This window comes from Gossypium arboreum, chromosome 10, assembly GCF_025698485.1.
Source record: "Gossypium arboreum isolate Shixiya-1 chromosome 10, ASM2569848v2, whole genome shotgun sequence".
NCBI classification, from domain to species: Eukaryota; Viridiplantae; Streptophyta; class Magnoliopsida; order Malvales; family Malvaceae; genus Gossypium; species Gossypium arboreum.
Genome location: NC_069079.1, coordinates 9,986,423 through 10,002,929, shown reverse-complemented (window position 1 = coordinate 10,002,929; position 16,507 = coordinate 9,986,423).

Sequence of the window (16,507 nt, the reverse complement as noted above, 5' to 3'; positions counted from 1 at the left end):
CCAAAATACATAGTGACAAGAATCAAGATAATTGAAACAACTAAGCAAGAAAAGAAGCTAGCCCGTATATAAAAGATTAATAAATAAATTATGAGGTGATGAAAGTTAATAAAAATTTTGATTAAGGTAAACAAATTTTGTTACGATGGGTGACAATGGTTACAAGGACCCAAAATTATTTTTTAAAATTTAACTTGAACAAATATATTCGATTTGATTCGATTCAAATTCCATCACACTCGACTCGATTCGAGAAAATTTCAAATCAAATTAGGATGATAAAATATGATTTGTGAACTCGATTAACTTGAAATTTTTCATTCGATTCTATCGAGCTCTCACCCCTACCTGTATATGTTATGCAGTGTTTTGCTTTGCAGAAGATTTTATGTCGTGAGTTGGAGGGTATATTGAATAAATTTTGGTGGTCTAATAACAAATCAACTAAAGACATTCATTGGAGTAATTGGAGTGCGTTGTGTAAACCCAAAGTTGTTGGTGGGCTAGGATTTCAGGATCTTTTTTTGTTCAATAAAGCTTTATTAGCAAAACAAGTTTGGTGTTTATCTTTCTAGCCTAGTCGCCTTTTAAAAAAAGTTTTAAAAGCCCGTTATTATCCATTCTCAAATATTTTGTCAGCAAAAGTTGGTTCTTACCTTTGTTTACCTGGAGGAGTATTAGTAGTGTTCGGGATCTGATTGCAAAAGGGTTAATTTGGCGCATTGGTAGTGGTGAAGGTATGAATATTTGGAATAATCCATGGCTGCCTGGTCTTGGAAGTAGTAGATTATCAGTTTGGAGTATAAATCCTTATTGGATTATTGTGAACCAGTTCCTTGATGTTGAGTCAAATACCTGGAATAAGGAAGTGATCTGTAGACTTTTTCATAGAGACCAAGCGAAACGCATTTTCAATATTCCTCTTGCTAGCTCCAGATTTCATGATATGCTAGTTTGGAGACACGAAGCCACTGGGGAGTATTTCATGAATAGTGGATATAGGGTTTTAGTTACAGAAAAATTACAAAATACTGATTACAACCCTTCTACAGCAGAGAAGTACAAGGATTTTTACAACTTAATTTGGGCTTTTCACCTACCAACTAAAGTGAAAATACATATGTGGAGGTTATTCAATAATTATGTGCCTTATTTTGGCAATCTTATTAAGCGAAGGCTATATGTTGATAAAGCTTGTCCACTGTGTAAGGAGGCTCCGGAGGATTCTGACCATTTGATATGGTAATGTGGTGTATTACAACTGCTTTGGGTTTCTCCAAATATCACAATTGCTCCAGCAGGGATTACCTCGAATTGCAAAGACCGGTTTGTAAATATTTTTAATGCAGTAGATGAAAGTACCAGACACCTTTTAAGTATTTCCTTTTGGGCTTTGTGGCATAGAATAAATAAAATGATACATGAAGGTCTTAAGATATCCATGCAGGAACTTTTGGGTTTTATTCGAGGTTATATACAAGAGATAATTTTGAATTGAGTCTCTTTTTCCTCATTTAGAACTACAATGAAAGAGTTGTGGCGACCCCCTAATCCTGGTATTATTAAATTAAATTTTGATGTTTCTTTTCAAGGTGATTCTAAAACCTCTATTGCAGCAGTTTTAGCTCGAAATAACAAAGGAAAAATCATAGGAGCGTGCACTTACCCATATGAGGGAGTTGTAGATGCCTTTGTTGTAGAAGCTAGGGCCTGTAAAAGGGCTTTGCTGTTTGCGATTGACATGGGTTTTAGGAGTATACTTCTAGAAGGGGATTATCTGTCGATCATTAAAAAACTCAAGTTAGATAAGGAGGATAGATCCACTCTTAGACCGATTTCTCAAAGCATTCGACTCTTAGAAAGTCACTTTCTGAAAGTTACTTACCATTTTGTTCTAAGAGAAGCTAACAGGGCGGCACATAATCTGGCACTGGAAGGACGTTGACGCCACACATCTTGGTTCTGGGTTGATGAGGCTCCAGATTCGGTTGAAAAGGTGGTAGACGAGGACTGGACTACTTGACTTCAACACCGCTGAGAAATCTTTGTTAAGCTCTGAAGATGGAGAAGGTTCAGAGGAATCTCTATGCTTGGTTTTCAAGGCAATATCTTTCTTCCGGTTTGGCTATACAGAGTAGTTGTTGTGGAAGATGAGGATAATGGTTGGTATTCTCTAATGAGTTTTTTTAGTGTTTGGTTTGGGGTGTTTTTCTAGAGTTAATGGTTTTTTGCTTTCCGCGTGCTTTATTTTGCTTTGATGGTTGGTCTTTTGATTTTACATCTTTTCATTTCTCTATAGTGTGTTAATATGTCAGACTTTCTTGAGCCAAACACCTATTAAATGAATATCGTTTTCTATGCAAAAATAAAAAAAATATATTTGTAATATTATTAGTATTTATTTTAAAATTATATGTTATTCTAATTTTTCTAAATATACTTTTATTTTAATTAGGAAGTTGAAGTTTTTAGATTATTTTAATTTATTTCATAACTTTATAATACAAATTAAATGAATTAATAATCTCAATAGTTGTTTCACTTATGAAAATAAACTATTATAAAATTGATATAATTTGAATTTACTTTTTAATTAATAACATTATTATATGACTTTAAATTAGAAAAAATTAAATATAAAACATTAAAACTAGTTTTAATATTAAAACTAAAAAAATTTTAATGTTTTAATATTACATTTAATTTTGATAATTTTAATACATTAAAAACATAATTAATTTTATCTATTATGGGTGTAAACATCCAAATTAAAACAAAATCCGTTCCCAATTCTCAATTTTTTTTTTGAAATTTAATCTTTAAGACATTTACATAAACTTTCAAGATAGAGAATAGAAACTCGAAAGTTGAATCTCAGTCTGCTACCCTAGCATGCAACTGTCTGTCCTTTGGCAAGCTTTTAGGTTTTTTGTATTGTCTCTTTGTTAGTGACAGCCACTTCCACAACCACATCCAAGCCTTTAGGCAAAGTTTCCACGCTACTGATTCTTTCCCTGGATCCATGGAAACAGATTTTGCAGGATTAACCCTCAATGAAGAAGAAGAAGCAGTTTTGCAAATACAAGTAGATCCGACTAAAGATAAGGAAGAAGGAGCTTTTAGATTGGTAGGATGTTTCTTAACGGCCAGTGTTATTCACTTCCCAGCAATGAAAAGTACTATGGCTAACTTATGGCATCTTGTTAGGGGTGTTCAAATTAGGGATTTGGGGGAAAAAAGGTATTTATTTCAATTTTTCCATAATATGGATTTAGAAAGGGTTTTAAAGGGGTCATCATGAACCTTTAATAACCATCTATTGATTCTTTATAAGTTACAATGGAGAGAAGATCCATTAAAGGTTCCGTTGATTTCAACACCCTTCTAAGTACAGGTTCATGATGTTCTTATAGGGTTTTACTCTGAAAATTTAGCCTTACAACTGGGGAATTTTATAGGGAATTTTCTGGAATATGATGGCTCAACCTTGGGAAAAGAAAACAAAAATTTTATGAGAATTCAGGTCTAAATAGACATTCGATGTCCTCTTAAAAGGAAGAAACAAATCATGTTTTGTGGTATTTGCTCTTATGTTAAGTTTAAGTATGAAAGATTATCCTTATTTTGTTTTTATTGTGGTCGATTAGGTCATAGTGATTCTTTTTGTGCAGCTAAGATGGTAGTAGGGGTAGAAATTACTGAGATGGGTTGGGATTTATCTTTAAGAGCATAATCAAGAAGAGCCCAAACTAGCGTTTGGTTAAGGGAGGATGGTAGAGTAATGGGTGGTACCAATCCAGGCGACCAATTCCAAGGAAATAGTGAGTAAGAAACATATAAAAGAACAGGGTGTCTAAAGGATATTGATCTTATTTTGGGATTTAACCTGGAAGGAAGAAGGCCGACGTCACAGCAAGTGGGTGAAAATTAATTAACTGGTCAAATACAGAATGCAATGGATCATAACCTGGAAGATGATATGGTAATAGGTGAGGAAGGAAAAAAGAGGGCTAGAGGAGATATTGAAGAAAGCAACAATGTGATCCTTAGAAATAGGAGGTTGTCAAAAATTAATCACTTTTCATCGACGGCTGCCATGAAACAAGCCGACCGGGCGCAATGAAAATCATAAGTTGGAACATCCGTGGTTTGGGGAATCTACGGGCAGTTCACAGATTTCGGCATTTGCTGAGGTCACAATATACCCAAGTAGTCTTCTTCATGGAGACAAAAATCAATAAAAGTCAGATGGAAAAAGTTAGACGAAGTTGTGGGTTTCATTACGGTATTGATGTGGATGCGATTGGTTCGAGAGGAAGATTATGACTTGCATAGAGAGGGGATGTCAATGTCACACTTCAAAGCTTTTCAAGTTGTCATATTGATGTTTTAATTGAGGATTCAAGTGATAGGAAGAAGTGAAGATTTACAAGGTTTTATGGTTCTCCTTGTTCACATAATAGAGAATAATCATGGAATCTGTTACGGCATCTACAAACTATTGGAGAGCTTCTATGGCTGGTTTGTGGGGATTTTAACGAAATTCTGTATGGTTTTGAAAAGAAAGAAGGACTACCTCAAGAGGAGAGAATGATGAAAGCTTTTCGAAAGGCGTTAGAAGATTTTCGATTGGTGGATGTGGGATACTCAGGAAATTGGTTCACTTGGGAGAGAGGTAACTTGCCAAAAACGAATATACAAGAAAAACTTGATAAATGTGTAGTAACTGAAGAGTGGATCTCTTTATTCCCAGATTCCTTAATTCAACACCTCACGCATTCTTTTTCAGATCATTGTCCTTTACCTATTACTACAGAGGGTGTAGCGAGAAGGCAACTAAATAAAAGTTTTAAGTTTGAAGCATGGTGGATCTTGGAGGAAATGTTTATGGAGGAGGTTTGTGCAATTTGGGAAAATTCCGCAGGGGATTTATTGAATAAGCTAGAAAATATGAGGAAAGGACTAGGAAGATGGGCTAGGAAAATTTGCCAAAGCAAGAAAATAAAGAAAGATATTTTAAATTCAAAATTGACAAGGCTGATTGAGTCTGAGAGAAGTGACGAAAATATGGCAGAACTTATTGACACAATGATTTAATTGAATTTTGAGATAGATAAGGATGAATGTTATTGGGAACAGAGAGCTCGAATAAACAGGTTGAAATTTGGAGATAGAAATACAACGTTTTTCATAAGCAAGCAACACAAAGGAGAATGAGGAATTTTATCGACAAAATGCAATATGAAGATGGCAGGGAGACGAATGAGGATAAGGAAATGGAAGGAATTGCCAGATCATATTTCTAGAAGCTATTTTCAGCGGGAAGACAAGATAATTACGATCGAATATTATCAGGAATGGATTGCTGCATTACTGAAGATGACAATTGTCGACTAAATGAAAGATACACTAAGGAAGAGATACGAGAAGCTTTAACGGAGTTGGGTCCCACTAAGGTACTAGGAGTCGACGATTTTCCAGCATTATTTTACCAAAAATGTTGGTCGATCATCAGAGAGGAGGTTTTAGATTTTTGCCTTCAAAGACTGAATGAAGGTATACAAATGAGTTCGATTATCAAAAAAAATATTGTGCTAATACCCAAGATTTCAAATCCTTCCAATATTACTAAATTTAGACCAATTAGCTTATGTAATATGATTTATAAATTGATAGTAAGGTCATCGCAAATCGACTTAAGGTAGTGATTAATAAATGTATAGATTTAGCACAGAGTGCTTTCGTACCAGAGAGGTTTATTTCTAATAATGTGTTACTGGCTTATGAAATTTTACATACTTTGAAGCATAAGAAGACTGAAAAAAAAGGGTTTATGGCGGTGAAATTAGACATGAGTAAGGCATACGATAGAGTTGAATGGAAGTTTGTGGAGATGACAATGAAGAAAATGGGTTTTGATCCAAGATGGGTTGATTCGATTATGAAATGTGTGTCTACAGTATCGTACTCAGTGGTGTTCAATTGAAAGTTAGGGGAAGTGTTTCATCCCAGTAGAGGTTTAAAACAAGGAGATCCTCTAAGTCCGTTTTTGTTTTTATTCTGCGAGGAAGGCCTCTCAAGTCTTATGAGGATTGCAACTGGAGGAAGAATACTTAAAAGAGTAAAAGCTAGTTGAAGTGGGCCATCTATCTCACATTTACTCTTTGCAGATGATTGCATTCTATTCGCAGAAGCTACTGAAGGAGCAGCGCATTCCTTAAAATAGATTTTGAATGAATATGAAAAGTGTTTGGCCAGTGTATTAATTATGACAAGTCAATAGTATTTTTCAGTTCAAATACGCAAGATAGGGAAATGATCGCAGTCTCTAATGTACTTGGAGTAAGAAGGTCAACTGATCCAGAACGGTATTTAGGGCTTCCTAATATGGTGGGAAGAAAGAAGAGATCGTCATTTCAAGTTTTGAAGGACAGATTTAAAAAACGAATCGACAATTGGAGCATAAGACACCTCTCTCAAGGGGGTAAAGAAGTTTTCATAAAAGCAGTTCTCCAATCCATCCCTACTTACACTATGGCTTGCTTTCTTCTTCCTAAGTCTCTATGTTTTGAATTGGAGGATATTATAGCTAAATTTTGGTGGTAGAAAAGTCATGACAAAAAAGGCATTCATTGGAGCGCTTGGAAAGAACTATGCTCATTGAAAGAAGATAGGGGACTTGGTTTTCGAAATCTTGCAAAATTTAATGTTGCGTTGTTAGCAAAGCAGGGTTGGTGCCTTATTAATTTTCCAAATTCGTTATTAGCTCGTGTTTTGAAGGTAAAATATTATTCTAACTCAGATTTCTACAATGCTCAGTTAGGAACGTTACCTTCACTTACTTGGAAGAGTGTCTGGGCAGCAAGAGGGCTTCTAGAGAAAGGTATATGCTGGAGAGTTGGAAAAGGGAACCATATTTCCATCTGGGATGATTTTTGGATATCAGGGGATGAAGCAGACAGATTACAAAACCAAGAAAGTAATAAAAATATCAGGTTAGTTTCGGATCTAATAGAGGCCACTACTAGAACTTGGAAAACAAATGTTATTATGAATACCGTTAGTATGGATATTGTAGGGAAAATCATGCAGATTCCACTGGCAAAAACAGAATACGAAGACTTTCAAGTATGGCGAGGTGAACTGTCCGGTGAGTTCTAAGTCAGAAGCGCCTATAAACTATTACAGGAGTCTAACATGGATCCTAATAATTACTTTATACAAACCGAAATAAAAAATTTCTATAAGAAGCTATGGAAATTATACATCCCCTCAAAAGTTACATTGACAGTTTGGAGAATCTCTTGGAATTTTATTCCTTCCCTTGTTAACCTCAAGCAAAAGAAAGTGGTGGTGGACACACAATGCCCTCGATGTCATCAAGATGAAGAGAACAGTAACTACGTTTTTTGCCAGTGTCCTACAACTGTTGAGACTTGGAATCACTTAAATCTGTCTTGGGTACTGAATAATGATATTCAGACTACGTGGGAGTGGTTTACTTGGGTCTTTGAACAGGGGACTAGTGAACAGATCAGATTTTTTTTATTGTGGACTCTGGTTAATCTGGTTCAACAGGAATAGGTTAGTATATGAAAAGAGAACAGCGACAGGAAAAGACATAGCAAAACAGATCCAAAGTTTCATCTCAGAGTTCAATGGGACAAAAGAGAAAAAACTCACATACCAGTCCAATAGAAGCTTTCACAGCATGTTCGCAGAGCAAGGGTTACAGTTTATTTTGACGCAGCTTATGACCAACAACATTCCAGATCGGCTTCGGGCTTGCTTGTACGAAATGAAGAGGGGAAGATCTTAGCATCGAAAATGGTCACTCATTCTGATATAGCTACTCCGTTCATGGCAGAGGCTCAAGTAGGGTTACAAGTAATGAAATTAGGAATCTTCACGGGATTAAACAAAATAGAGGTAATAGGTGACTCAAAAACTGTTATAAAGAAATGCCAAAGTTTCGAGATTGACAAATCAGCCATTGAAGCAATTATTAGAGACATTCAAAGCATAAAAGACAGATTTCAAGAGATAGGTTTCACTTTATCCCTAAAACAGAGAATATTTATGCTCATGTTATTGCGAATGAGGCTCTAAAGAGGAGAGAAAGCTGTTACCTGGTGGGAGGGATTCCAGAACACGTTCGTCAAGCTCTAGAGAAGTATCAACCAAGACATCCGGACTGAGAGGAAATGAAGATAGAAATCTCTAGAAAGGATAGTAGGTAAATTAAATATCTTTTTTTTTTTTGAAAACCGCTATCATTATGGCTGGGTCAGTGATGTGAAAGGACAGAGACCATTGGCATCCAGCTGTTGATTTGACTGGGTTAGGATTTGTTTTATTTCACTATTTAGTTGTAGTTACATTCAAACGAATTGGGCTAGTTTTAAATGTTTTAAATTGGCTCCTCTTTTTAGTAGGCTTTTAGATTTTCTTTTCTTCTTTTAGGTTTGGGCTAATGGACTTTAGCCCTATTATGATTATGTGTAATTAGTTCTTTTTATTAATTCCAGTCAAATCTTTTAATTAAAAAAAAAAAACTTTCAAGATAGAGTTGTAATTTTGCCTTTATTCAAACTCATAATAAGCTCCATCTTCAATTGCACTTTCATTATAATTTAACTTATTCAGTTTAATCAATAAGCTATATTTGTTGTAAATCATTTGATAAAATGGATGTCCATAACCCACAATTCCATCCTATTGTAATGAATGTCCATAACCCCATAAATTTATTATGTTATAACCCTTAAATCATTTATAGGGTACCTTATATATTGATCCTTAATGCCTTGTAACTTATAGTTTTTAAAGCCCTATAAATAGAGGGCATGTACAAGCTTATATACATCCTAAGTGAAAGTTTAATCATCTTTTATTCATTTGTCTGTCTTTCTTTCTTAATATTTGTATTCGTTTTAGTTTTATAAAACGTTACCAACACAGTCTTGATCAAAGTGATAGTTTCTTCTATCGACGATGAAAATTTCATCATTTTACATCATATGAGATAAATGCATGATCCCACATCATCATCACCAATTCGGAATAAACTGTCGAAGCAATTGATCTTCAACCACTAGCAAACCTCAAACCCAAGGTATGTTTTACGTATTCAAAATCAAGTTTAGTTAATATATATATATATACACATTTGCCAGTTATTATGATAGTCAATTTGCCATTAACTTTGACAAATATGCACCTAACTATCCTAGAGTTATTCAGAAAAAAATGGGAATCATATATATTTTAAATATAAATATAATTTATTATCATGAACTTGGTGTCACATTTCTAAAAGCGTCTTTATTAAATTTAGATTTTTGGTACTTGTTTTTATCTTTAAAATGAGATTTATTTTAAAATAAAATAACAAGTTTGATACAATTTTCAAGTTATTTTAAATCTTCCTAATAGATATACAATTATATTACCAAAAGGTTTTTTATTTTAAAGTATTAAAATTTTAAAACTTTTGATAGTGTTAAAATTTGAAATTTTTTTAATGAAATTATGTTGTTGGTGAACATTATTTTCAAAAGCTAAATTAATATTTAAGTTTTAATTTTGATATGTTTGTTTAAATAGTTTGATGAGGTCTTAATTTACTTAAATTTACAGTATTTTAAGTGGTATTTTGTTTTAAAAATAAATTTGGTTCTCGTTCTTTTTTATCTTTACATATCCCAGCTTAAATATGCCATGGCTTATATAGAGCAATTAGGCAATAACTATTTTTAAATGTATTCAATGGTATGTCCATTTGAATCAACCGAAAATTTCACCAATTTCCTTTACAAAATGCTTGCTAATACTGGGTTGCATTTAGGTGGACACCGTAAGAATTCCCGCCATCATGTATATATCTCAATACAATGATTAATTTATGAGCATCAATATTGGTTTAGTTTAATTGCCTATGCTAATTTTTCATTTTATCATGATTATTTTCCCCTAAATGTTTTATCATATCTGTTTTTCTCTGAACTGCGTACTTTGAGATTATCGTATGTAATATTTTTTTAGTACATGTATGTACCTTGTATTAATCTGTAGTTCTAGCTCTTACATGACACTTTGTTATTCATTGGGTTTAAGATTGTAGTTCATTTGCAGATAAATGCATTGTCCATCCAAACTAAACCTAAGTCTTAGAACCACAATATCTACAAATAAATATATATAATCTATTTTATAGTTAAAAGATGTAAAATTTTGGTGGATAATTAATGGATAGTTTTAATTTATTAAATATAAAATAAATTATTATATAATATTTAATGTTAATTAACCAGACTTTTATTTTAAGTTCTTATATTAAAATGATGATTAAAGTTATTGTTAAATATTCATTTAATACTGATTTAAATCGTATCACCCATCTCTAATATAATAAATTTATTTTTTAAAAAAAAAGAAAAAAGAAAAAGAGAATAGTGTTTCAATTTCAACATTGGGACGAGAAATAGCTTTAAAATAAGGGTGGAAATGATGAAAAGGTGTAATAAATTTGGAATTTTGCAACGTAGAACACTCCATTAAGGAAAAAAGGTATGAAATTTGAAATTTGGATTCAAGTTCAAATTCATCTTTTCAAGGCGCTCAATTGCAATGCCAGCATGGAATTTTCACTTCTCTATTATTTGTGGATTTCTTTTTTCTAGAAAAAAGAAAAAAAAAAGCCTTTATGTCAAATCTTTTGCAAGAAAACGAATATTTTCCCAAATGAAAATGGAAAGTAGGGGTGAGTTTAATTTGGTTGGATTAGAATTCTTTAAAATTTTCGTATATTTTATAATAATTTAGTTTCTTCGGCTTTTTATGCTAATTTTAAATGTTTTATAAAAATAAATTCCATTTTATGATTTTCGGATATTATTTAAAGTATTTTTATATTAATTTTTAAGTAAATAAAACAATCAATAAGTGTTATAACATTTTTATTGGATTTTTCATATAAATATTTTTTAGAAATTAAAAAATTATCTCTTTAATATATAACCATTGTATAAAATTATTTTAAATATTAGTATTACAATTTTAACAGGAAATAATACATTATGATTTTTTTCTCTCTTAAATCTGGTTAAAGCTATACAGCTAGGAAACCTACAAGTGTGAGGTGTCATAAATTTGGTCATTAATCCAAAACTGCTGTCCAATAAGTAGTTGAGACCAGATAGGCCTACTTTATGCATGTGGAAGAAAAAGTGTAATACAACATTATTCCCTCTAATCATTACCCTACCAAATGTTTAACTCTTTCATTTCCCATTTTTTTAATAAATAAAGTAAATAGAGAGTCAAATCATAAAATGGGTAGATATCATTTTTGACAAATAATTGCATAAACTAAAATTAAAAAAATTGGGAGGTTTTTTCTTTTATTTTCTTTTCTTATAATTTGATAAGTATTAAAATGTTAGCAACTTGACTCTTTCATTGGAATTATGGACTGTCCTTCCACCAACCTTGATAATATGGACAAGCATCGCACAGAGAACATATCTACTGCACTCTTTGGAAACTAAATAATTATGAATTAAGTACCAAAACAATGTCTAACTTTCTACAGCATGGACTATCATTCTTGCAATGAATGAATCATATTCCTAGTTGCCATGGTCGTATGACCCACAAACACAGGCTTTTATATTCTAATTTGACACGAGAATCTCTTATTTTGGTGATTGATAAAAATTCTCCCATTCATATATACCTAACCTTAAATCATTACTTCATTAAAAACTATTTTATTAAATGTCATTAAATTCTTTTATATTTACATAAGATAGCCGTTATATTTAAAATTTTAGATGGACTAAAAGAAGTACCTTATATTGACATCTAGATTCATAGAAATTATATAAATATTAATACCCACCATCAATCAATGTTTTATTTAGTTAAGTTATAGGTCCCTTTTATTTTATAAAATGACAAAACGGTGCATTTGAAAAATGAAAAGTACTAAAAATTATGAAAAACTCAATAAAAAATCATAGCATAAAAAAGAGGGGGTTGAAAAATGAAAATCTTTGAAAAAAAAATGAAATATCTCTTATTGGGAATAAGAAGAAATTATCAATATATGTTAGAGTTGTGTGATCCGAATTCTTGCTAAAGAAATAATATAATGGTAAAGTTAGGGGATCTGTGGTGGGCTTAAGGCCGATGGCCGAAGTATATAGATGTAGAACTACGCTATATGTTGCATAAGTAGAATTTGTATAGTACTACGCTTCTTTTATTTGACTTTGATTAGAATAAGGTTTTTCAGTCTTTAAATAGATGTAGTTGGAACTTTTCTTATATCATTCGATTTTTTAACACTAGTCAATTTTCTTCTCCCCTGCCCGTAGTTTTTCCCTAAAAGAATTTCTATATAATTTCTTTGTGTTTTATTTTTCTTTCTTATTTTATCATTATTAATATTTAATTTTACTTTATGTATCAATATTGAAATCTATTTTCTAATTTCAATGGGACATATGTGCTTCTTGACAAAGGCAATAAAGCTTGACTATGAACAGTGGTTAAGATTTTGTTTTATTATATTGTCCTTTATGAAGATCTTTTGTTGCGTGGTTTTCACCCATTTTTATAGTCCCATTAGAAAGAAAATTCCAACACATTTTGCACCATCAAAAGCAAAACCTTGCACTCTAGGGTTTCCATTCCCCCTCCTAATGGGGTTGATTTGAAGTGATGCAAAGTTTGTGAAAAAGCATAAATGATGGAAAGGTTTTGTCCTTGGGAATGGGGTTGTTGAGAGGTATGTGTTGCTTGGTGGCGTGGATTTAGAATGTAAATGTAATGTTAGTATTTCAATGTGTAAATTTGAGAAGAAACCTTAGAAAATAATGTATCATCATTCATAAAAAGGTTAATAATTGTATAATGTTGAAGTTCTAATACATGTATTTCTCTACCCTCATCTTTCACATATTATTATTCATCGTACCATATTATATTTATATAAATTTTGATATATTCATATCATATTTGTATTATTGTGTCGTATTTGTGCTATATTTAAATTTCTTCTCCTTTATATTGTATTTGTATATTATGTGACCGTTTCTTATCTGTTATCACCAAATCTACTATGCATTCACAAAAATGTGGTTGTAGGCGTCTAGCAAAGTGAGGCTTTTTGTTGTACACTTGGGGAAAGAGTAGTCTAATGGGCTGGGTTTGGTACAAAGTAGTTGAACGTACTAATTTGATGCTTCTTGTTGAGGTTGAAGTTTTTATTACCCAACATTGTTTAAATCACTCATAAGTTCAAATATCTAAAAGTGATGATGGTAGAAATTGGGCTAAATTTCTCATCAAGGGTTGGGCTTCAATGTATATATATATATTCAAGAAACGTGGTCCATTTGGGTTAGAAATTAGAATAATGTGACCAATAAGTTTCTAAATTCTGAATGTTCAAAAAATGATTGTGGCTAATATATGGATACTTTTCCTCTGCTTTGACTTTGAACTATGAACCCAACCTAAGATATTCAGCCTGCTTGCTAAAAAGAACAATAGGAACCACTACCATGCTAAAATAAAAAGGACAAAGAGATACCAGCTTATTATTTGAAGCCACAAAGTTTGATGAAGAGGAAAAAGAAAAGTAAGTTTGTAATGATGTTTTTTTTTTTTCCTTTCTTCGAGGGGGGGACGGTTGACAATTTATTTTCCTCAAATTTGGTTTGGGCCCGAAATTAAGCCCAAATTATTATCTATAAACCGTTATTTTATTTTAAAAATTATACTTTTATTAATACATTTTTATAATTAATTTAAATAAAAGCTACTTTTTTAATGTCAAATAGTAACTTGAGCCTTTAATTACAAATATCCTTACCAGTAGGCTTGGCATAATAAACTTCATTTGTCGGGCCACTTATTAAAACTCAAAGATTTATTCAGAAAGTGTGAGGGTCTAAGTAAAAATATAAGTTTAAAAAATGGGTTTGGACAAAAAAAGACTCATTTTCTAAACAGACCGAACTTCAGGTAAGATTTTTTGGCCCTGACCTTACTTGGCTCGAATTTGCCTAATTTTTTTTTACTGTTTTTTACTATCATTTTGATGTTGTTTTGTTATCATTTGCTATTATATTGTTACTATTTTGTTATTATCGTTTAGATATTGTATAACTCTTATTTTATTATTGATTTTGTTACTATTTTAAAGACATTTGTTTGTTAAGTTACAACTATCTTAGTGTTATTTAAGTATAAAACTTTTTTAAATGTATTTTCAGTTTGTTGGTTAATATTTTTAGTGTATTTGATGTATTATATTTTTTAAACTTGTTTATAAAAAAAATTAATACAAGCGCCAAGCTTCGAGTTTAGCATTTTTATCCTATTGAGTTTGGACAAAATTTTAAAACTAGTTTTCGAGGTAAAATAACTAATCCTTAACTCCTAATAATTTTAAGTTACCTTAAAAAATTAATATGCGTTTTTAAATATTTTATTATATTCATACAAGGTATTTATCAATTTTTTATATTACTTGTGAAGTTTAAAATTTTTATTTAGAGTGTATTGAACATTTTCCATAATTTTTACTGTTTTGAGTTCTTTTATCCTTCCCTTTAAAATGTTTGTGGATATTAAGTGAAGTATATTTTTAATAATAGTAGAGGATAAAATTGTAAATTTAAAATTGATATGAATAGAAGAATAAAATATTAAGATATTTACTACACCATCTTTGATTTTGTCAACCTAAATGAAATGGATTAGGACGAAAGAGAAATATTTCTTTGTGCTACATGTTATATTGGAGACCATACCTAAAAGAACCCTTGGTGAAAATATCAATTAAAAGACTTGTGTCTGAAACAAGCCATCTTCCAAGGTGCAGAGAAAATGAGAATAAATATCCCACAAGAAAGAAAAAGAAGGGGAGGGGGTCCATGAAAGTGAGATGACAAAATCTTAAAGGTGTAAAGAGCCAAAAAGCACAGGCGCAGAGAGGTAGGCCAAATGCCCTTTTTAATGATGAGAGAGGGGAAGATTGATTGGTTGGATGGAGAGTGCAACAAAATTAGTAAAACAGCCGGAGTGACGTTTGCGGTGTTTTAGAGGTGAGTGGATTGGGCATCGCGGTTTAAAATATCAAGGCCCCCATGATATTTGCCAAATGCCGTAGCCGTCGCTGTCATTGCCAATCTGCCACTTTTTAGCAACGTGGATGGAGCAGCATCGCTGGTTTGCACTGGGAATTTTGGTAATATGGACTGTCAGCCTCAGTCGGTGGTTTCAGAATGGCTTTCTGGTTGGGAGGGAGGGACCCTTCATATCAACTTGTAGCCTCCATTTCCATCCCTTTGATTTTATTAGCGTGGAAGTTGGGTATGGTTTGGCTGGTACTTAGGGGCCCTTAGAGTTGCTTTTTTGAATTCAAATGTTTTAGCTTCAATTTCTGCCGTTAAATGTTACAAGTGCAAGTCCCAATGGGATAAACCGTTGGCTTTAATATAAAAGAAATGTATTGAGTTTATGAGTCTCATATACAAAAGTAAAATGTAGAATTAACATGTTTAAAAAGTAAAATAAATCTAACATAAAAATGATATTAAGTAACGTTTGGTAATTTTTCATAATATGATTACAATAGAATGCAATCCTTTAAAATATGATTACCGGAAAAATTATTTTACAATTTTGGTATATATAATAAGGTATTGATTGAAATCTCGAAAAAATTACATTATCATATTTGATTCACTAAGTACTTTCCTAATGATATAATGATAATTTATGAATTTACCTTTATTAAATAAAAGATAATATCCTTTTATTTAATTTTTATAATAAACTTTATTCTTAACAAATATTTGGATTAAATATTTTAATAATAAAATTTAATTGATTATTTTAAATTATTTTTAATTGACAATTTTAATTAAAAGAAAATTTATTTTAATTTTTTCTTGCCTATTTTTCTAAATATATTAATGCATATATAAAATTATGGATATATAAAACTTATTTGGGAAATTAAAACAAAAACTTGAAATTACATTTTGTTTTAGCTAATAAATAAATAATTGATTCTACACATTGCTTTTAGCAAAACTACAAATAATTAAATTATAGAAATGTAAAATTATAGGCGGTCTAACCCACAATTCCTATACAACTTAAATGGAACAATTCTACCCATATTTTATAATAAAAAAAGTACTTCATACAAATATAAGTATTATATCAAATTTGTAGCTCGAAAAAAATTAAGAAAAAACTATTTGCAAAAAATCTAATAAGAAATAGAGAAAATCAAGTAGTAGGAAAGCGGAGAGAGGTGATAGCTTTTTTTTTATGTCTATTAATAAATTAATAACCTAAACTAATATAAAATAGGATTAATTTTGTCTTGATTTTTTTTAACTTTCCAATCTACATGTGAAAACAGTTTTCCCACCATTTATCATGGGAAAGTGATTAAGAGTTGGATAATATTTTACACATT